This window comes from Lontra canadensis, unplaced genomic scaffold, assembly GCF_010015895.1.
Source record: "Lontra canadensis isolate GAN:19392208 unplaced genomic scaffold, GSC_riverotter_1.0 scaffold130, whole genome shotgun sequence".
Taxonomy (NCBI): Eukaryota; Metazoa; Chordata; class Mammalia; order Carnivora; family Mustelidae; genus Lontra; species Lontra canadensis.
This window is the reverse complement of record NW_022631124.1, coordinates 2,473,947-2,481,137: the sequence shown is the minus strand read 5'-3', so window position 1 is coordinate 2,481,137 and position 7,191 is coordinate 2,473,947. Positions and strand designations below refer to the sequence as shown.

Genomic DNA, 7,191 nt, shown 5'->3' with positions numbered 1-7,191 from the left:
TCTGACCAAGGGATGTGCTTTATGACAAAGAAAGTGTAACATGGGCTCCCAACCATGGGATTCACTGGTTCTTACCAGGATCCTTGCTGTGGTCCGAATGTCAGATTCCCCTGTCTCCCAAATTCAGATGTTGAAACTACAATCCCCAAGTAACAGCACTGGGAAGTGGGATCTTTGGGAGGTAATTCAATCATGAGGGTAGAGCCATTATGATGGGATTAATGCCTTAGAAGGAAGACACAGGAGAGAGCTTGTTTTCTGTTTCTGGTCTCTGCCATGCGAGGACAGTGAAAAGAACACCATGGACAAGCCAGGAAGAGAGCTCTCCCCAGGAACTGAACTGGCCAACACCTAGACAGATCTATGAGAACTAAATTTTTGTTGTTTAAGTCACTGAGGATATGGCTTTTGTACAGCAATCTTAGTTGACTCTTAGGCTCCAAGAAATCTTTGGCTATTTAGGCTCCTTTGTGGCTCCACATGAATTTTAAGAGTGTTTTTTCTACATCTATAAAAAATGCCATTGGTATCTTGACAGGGATTACCCTCAATCTGTAGATGACTTTCAGCAGTATTGACATTTTAACAATATTAATTCTTCCAATTCATGATCTCAGTAGACTTTCCATTTATTTGTGTTCCTTGATTTTCATCAAGCTCTTATAGTTTTTAGAATGGAGATCTTTTACATCCTTGATTAAATTTATTCCTAAGCATCCTATTGTTTTTGATGCTGTTGTAAAGACCAATTTCTTTATTGTTTTTTCAAAAATTTCATTGTTAATGTATAGAAATGCTATTGATTTTTGTATATTAATTTTGTAATCTCTGACTTTACTGAATTCACTGATTAGATATAACAGCTCTTGGGTTGAGTCTTTAGGATTTTCCCCATATAAAATTATGTCATAGAGATAACTTCACTCCTTCCTTTCCTGTTCTGATGCCTTTAATTAATTTTTTTCTCATCTGATTGAATATGTTGTTAACATACAATTTCTGCAATGGTTTAAAATTCCCCAAAGTATATTTTTCTGTGCAGAGGAATGTAAAAATTATAAAGACAGCACTTTAATTAATCCACAGGAAGAAACTTATTAGTGCTAGACATAATCTACAACTTTGAGAAACTCAGTGTACAATTTTTCTGTAAATGTATCTAATACATTCATGAGAAATTTACAGACCAGTATAGGATATAGACAGGTAAGCAGATAAACTGTGTTCATACACAAACAAAATTACATTAAAAATAAATCATAAATATAAATGAGAAATTAATTATGCCTGTGAGATTGAGGTAATGTTTTAGCAAAGTTTAAGGTAAGAGTACATTCTCTGGCAAAGAGCAGAGAAGGACAAGAAACCCCTGGACAAGGAAATAACATATGAAAGACACAGAGGCACAGAAGAGCAGGCTGTTTGGGGAATTACCAATTCTTTAGGTTTTTTGCTTAGTAAAGTTTGAGGAAGGAAATGATGAGGAGGGCATGAAGTGGCAGAATTTCTGGAATAAGCAGAAAACTTGGGTATTTATTCTCAAGATTTGGAGCTTTTGGACAGATTGATCAGACTAGTGACATAATCAGATATGAATTTTTGAAATCTGTCTCTTGAGGGGCCTAATGTATGGGTCTGAGAAAGTTGAAACTGGAAAAAATGACCCAGGTGTGTGATGGTAAGAAGTGGAATGAAATCAGTGGCAGGGGGACTGGAGAAGCAAGGACAGCTGAGGAACTTAGGACAGAAAGGATATCCAAGAAGAGTATGTTTGAGTAGGAGAAGTTACATGATATCTTCTGCTTTGAATAGGAAATATTTGAGATGCTGTGGGAATTATCAGTGAAATGGAACTACCAAGGAGACAGCTGGATTAAAAATAAGGATTTGAGGAATATTGTAGTGTAGCTGGTTGTTAAAACCAAAAACGTGAATACAGTGACCTAGTGAGGCTATGTACAAGGGAAAAGGCCAATGACAGAATCCTGTGTTTAAGAGTGGGAGACAAAGGGACTCAAGCAAATATAGGATGGACACAAAACTAGAAAGAGAGCCAGAAAACAGTGCTGTCATGGAGTGCAAAGGAGGAGGCCACTCTGAGAACTGGTTTCGGGTGCCACAAAAAGATATCCCTGAAAAAGACCAAAGAAGGCAAAGATTGGAATTATGATGAGATCTGGTTGAAAGGAGCTATGGGTGGCCTTCCTAAGAGGTGTTTTCAGGGCATGACATTGCATGGCAGTTTCAGGCATGAAGAGTTAATGAAGCAGAGCCAGGATGAGCTAGTATTTTGGGAAGCTTTGATGAGGAGGCCAGGAGAGAACAGGCCCCTATTCCCAGAAACACCACCAGACACAGTGCCAGTTACCTCCACAAAGACCATAGTACTTGTAGGGGCCTGGCTGGCCAGAGGGAGCCGTTTCCTTGTAAGCTTGGATTGACCCTGCCCCTCCCGGAGGAACTTACTTGCAAACCCCGGATATAGGGGCGGGCCAGCCGGATGGAGATATCCAATCAGTGTGGTGCACATATATTTGCTATGGTGAATTGGAATTTAATTGGCCACCCGTATTGCTGACCGAGCGTGACTGTGCAGTTTTCCCTGTGTGTTGCAGTCTCATTGGCCACCTGTGTGTGGGCCAGGCTCAACCGCCTCTGTAAAGGTTAGTCTGTGAGGCAGTGGGGGTAGTTGTCGGGAGCAGTGCCATGGGGAAGAGTAGTCATTGGAACGTGGGGGTCGTGGGGTCGAGGGGTTGTGGGGTTGTGGGGTTGTGGGGTTGTGGGGTCCACGGGTCGTCAAGAGCAGCATCGTTGGGAAATGGCCGCGTCTGGAAGCGGCAGGGAGTGGCCTTTGCCTGGTAGGGGAGCCGTAGGGTCGTGGAGCCGTCAGGGTCGGTGTCCTGGTGGTCATCGTCATCTAAGAGACAGCCCGACTGGTCGGTTTGATTTTGGGTGCTTGGCGCGAAATAAAGCTTTGCTTGATTTTCGCTTTGTGTCGGTCTCGTTCCTTTGATCATGGACCCTAACAGTACTAACCTCCTGCTTCTGTTCTCCCTGTCCCCTCCTCTCACCCTATATGACAGCATCACACTATTATTTGTAAAATAAGCAGGTAATTGTCCTGCTTCATACCTTCACAAACTACATTCATTACTTGGAGGAGTTGGGCCAAATTCTTCAGCTTCTCACTGAGCTTAGCTGCACCCCACTTCTCTAGATTTTTGGTAACTTCTCCCTTCTGTAAGCATGTGAGGTCACCAAGGAGGTCTCCTTAACATTCTCTGATTAGTTGGCACCCCCTTCCCTCTGCACCCACATTGTATCATCCCTTCCACTGGGCATTTCAAAGAACTTCCTAACAACCTGTCCCACATTACCTTCTCTTTCTTCTCTCCAGAGCTGAGAATGGCCCCATTGAAAGCTGTTACTTAATCCTGTCCTTAAGGGGAATTTCCAGAACATTGACTTAGAAGTGAAATGAGTGTACAACAAATCCACTTGATTTTATAGTCGGTTCTGCTCTAATAAAATGTATGCACTTCAAAAAACAACATTGCTATGCATAACGGCACAACAAATTCCACAGGATTTATGGGTATAATGGTATTAGGGATACAACACTCAAAACCGTCGTCTCAAAAGGGTAGGGGGAAAAAGTAGGACTCTAATAAAAATAGTAGAGCCATTTTGTACATGTTCAGTGGTCAAAAAAAAATATCAACCACAATAAATATGGCATTATGCCTTGAAAAAGTCCCAGGCCAAGGTAGATGGGAGTCTAGTTTTGTGAGTAGGAACAGGAGAGTGATGGGGTAGAATAAGGGTGATAGGAGATGAGATGGAAAACTGTTACACAATGTGGGCACATGGTGAGCAGAGGGCATCTGAGGCGTGCATACGAATGCATTGTGTGTCTTCCATTGTGGCTCCTTTCAGCTGGGGGCAGTTTTTGTATAAGCAAAAACAAAACTTGTCTTGTGCTGGGTTCCCTGATGTATCATCACATTGGAATAAACTTGTGTTTTCAAAAACCCGAGTTACAACAGAACTGACTGTAATTTTTCTCAGACCCCTGCCACCATCTTGGTTACTAAGGTTCTGCCCTGTTCCTTGACATGTCCTCCAATTTACACATTTTGGATATACCATGTGACTGTCTCGATCAGCTACTCACTACCTGAACCTGCTGTGTGTTTCTGAACTTCTGTTCTGTGCCTGGGGCCCTAACTCTTCCTTCTGGGGTCTGTGATTATCATTGCCCACCTGCCTGTCTGCTTGGGTCTACAAATACCACCTCCACCCTTCCAGCTTGCTCTTTCTTGCTGGATCTTCTTGTAGAGAGGACCATCTGTCTGGATAGAATGGGGCTCTCAATATTTTTTCAAATTAGAATCTGATGAGGTGCTTTGAAAAATCCCAGGGCTCACTTGGTATCCCAGACCAATTAATCAGAATATCTGGTGAAGAGGTTCAAGATCAGGATTTTTTTTTTAAATAAAATTTATTAACACCTAAAAGCAAAAGAACAGCAAAGAGCTACTGAATGTGGGATAGTTCCTTATATAAGATTTAGTGCAGGAATTATTTTTTAAAATTGTATTTATTTATTTGCCAGAGAGAGAGAGAGAATGCACAGCAGAGGGACCATGAGGCAGAGGGAGAAGCAGGCTCCCTGCTGAGCAAGGAGCCCGAGGCAGGGCCTTGATCCCAGGACTCTGGGATCAAGACCCTCTGAGCTGAAGGCAGACACTCAACTGACTGAGTCACCCAGGTATCCTAGGAGGTATGTTTTATCACCATTTTCTATAATCAGAGGAGTACAATTTTTTTTTTTTCTAGAAACAGCAATATTTCACTGTCTGGGTAGAAGTCCACTGGAAACATTGAGTGACTGTCCCACTTAGAAACAGATAAACAAATACCTTAAACAAATATTTAAAAACGGGTAACAGCTACTTGAACTTGAATTGTCCCAAAATTATTCTTGTGCCTTATACAGACAATTGCTTAGAAAATGTAGCCCCTTCCAAAAGCAATGCATGAATAGGTTTTCATTCAAGGACATGCTCTCAAGTGAGTTTTATTTTTTATTTTTCAAGATTTATTTATTTATTTTGGAGAAAGGGAAAGCACACAAGGCCAGAAAGGAGGGGCAGAGGCAAAAGGAGAGAAGCTCAAGCAGACACCCTGCAGAGCACAGATCCGGAGGCAGGGTTCAAACCCAGGACGCTGAGATCATGACCTGATCATGATGACCACTGTATTTGATCTGCTGGACACCACGAAGTGCTCTGCATTTTTAGGAAGCAGGATCACACTGTTGACAGTGGTATTTGTCCTTGCAGTCCTGCCCAGGGATTTAAAGACATTTGAACATTCTACGGTCTTCATGTTCCCGATCCTCACAGAGCTATCTGTGGATGCCCCCAAAATATAATGTCTATATTGTCTAAATGTTGCTTCATTGACGAAGGAGGAATGGTCATGAAATTCCTTCAGGGTTTTCCCAAATTTTAAACCATGAATTTTAATTGTCTGATCAAAAGAAGCAACAAGGATCTGACAGCTCTCCTTAGAACAGCTCAGACAGGGGACACCTTATCTGTGGGCCCTTACAAACCTCCTTGAACACTGTTCACGCTAAATCTTCCTTCCTGTGATCTCTCCCTCTTGGGCCCCAACTGGTAACACTTCCGCATCACTGCTGAAGCACATGCAGAGGACAGTATCACCATCATCATGAAGTCATCCTCCGCCTGCTACTTGAGATCTTTCCTGATTTCTCCAATTGTAAATGTCCAGACTTCAGTGAATCCAACAACAGACCCAATGACCAAATACCATTTGGGGAAAATTGAGCACGCTCCACATGCGATTTCTGACCAGACTTCACATGCCTGTTCAGTTGTGTAGGAAACTTCTTCTTCCACATCTTTGATAGCTGCTTTTCCTCTGGACAAATTCATGTTCATACCAGGAGCAAGTAGTCCCTGGTGCAGCTGCCCCTTCAGTGCCTGTCCCAGGAATGCCGTGAGATTGGATGGACGCACCACACTGACTTCCCCAGCTAAAGCCCTGGCAATGGCTGCTCTTGACTACTTCTATCTGGGTATTTCTCATGAGAATCAAAATAAGACCTGGCCAAGAGGTTCTCCAAATGGCATACTGCTCTGGCTGTGTTTGTTTTAACACGATCCTGTCTCAGGAGTGACCTGGCAGCTCCCAGTTCACGCAGCTATATCCATTCCAGAACAACCCATTCATAGAAGTCAATGAGGATTTTGTATGGCAATTTCAGAGACTGGATAGCCTGAAAACATTATCCCAATGGCTACTGTTAATGCCAGCCACTCTCAGTGCTGTCCACAGTATTCAGAAACACAGTAGTCTCTTCCTGTAAGGTAGCTAATGCCTGAAGTCAACTGTTCTCCTTCAGATACTGCATGAGAAGATGGATCACATCTGAGAACTTGGGTTCCATCGACATAGTGTTACCTTCATGGGCACAAAACTCACTCCACTCTTCAAGATCAGGATTTTTGAACATTCTAATGTGCAGTCCAGTTCGAAAACTACTGGACTAGAGTGATGTTGCTTAGACTTTTATGTGCATAAGGGTCACCTTGTATTTTATTAGGTTTGGGATGGGGTCTGACATTCTCCACTCTGACAGTTCCCCATGTTTTCTACTGGTCCAAGGGCCACACTTTGAAAAACAGGGTCTACTAGGCAGTCATGCAATGTCTTCCACCTTCTGTATCCACCGGGTGCCATGTTTTATTTGGTTTAAAGAGTTTCTTCCCTGTTATCTGTCCCAATAGTGGGCTGTGATTGGTACATCAGGCCCTAGCTTCTCCCCATGTGGTCCTCAAGGTAAAGAAGTCGTGTCCCACATATCTTGTCCTCATTTGGTCTCCAGCTGAGGTGTCAGGTCTCTCTGGCATTCCAAAACACTGTCCAGGGAGGTAAGCTTATTTTTGACAAGCCAGCAAGAGAATTAGAGATGGAATGCCCTATTATTGCTGCTATAGAAAATCAGTGCCTTTTCCTCTTAGTTGCTATAGCCATGAAGGTTGTCATAGAATTTTCTTGTGCCGGTAAAGGGACTTTACTGTTTTCTCTCATTCTGGACACTGATCCAAGGTAAGCTTTTTCTGCCTTGGACAAAGGGTGGTGTTGAGCCTTGTTGTT

The 7,191-nt window shown here is 42.8% G+C and overlaps 1 pseudogene; it reads right to left on the bottom strand.

Moving 5' to 3' along the window:
• Window positions 1-5,235: 5,235 nt before the first annotated feature.
• On the bottom strand, window positions 5,236-6,487 carry LOC116857957 (annotated as a pseudogene).
• Window positions 6,488-7,191: the final 704 nt, after the last annotated feature.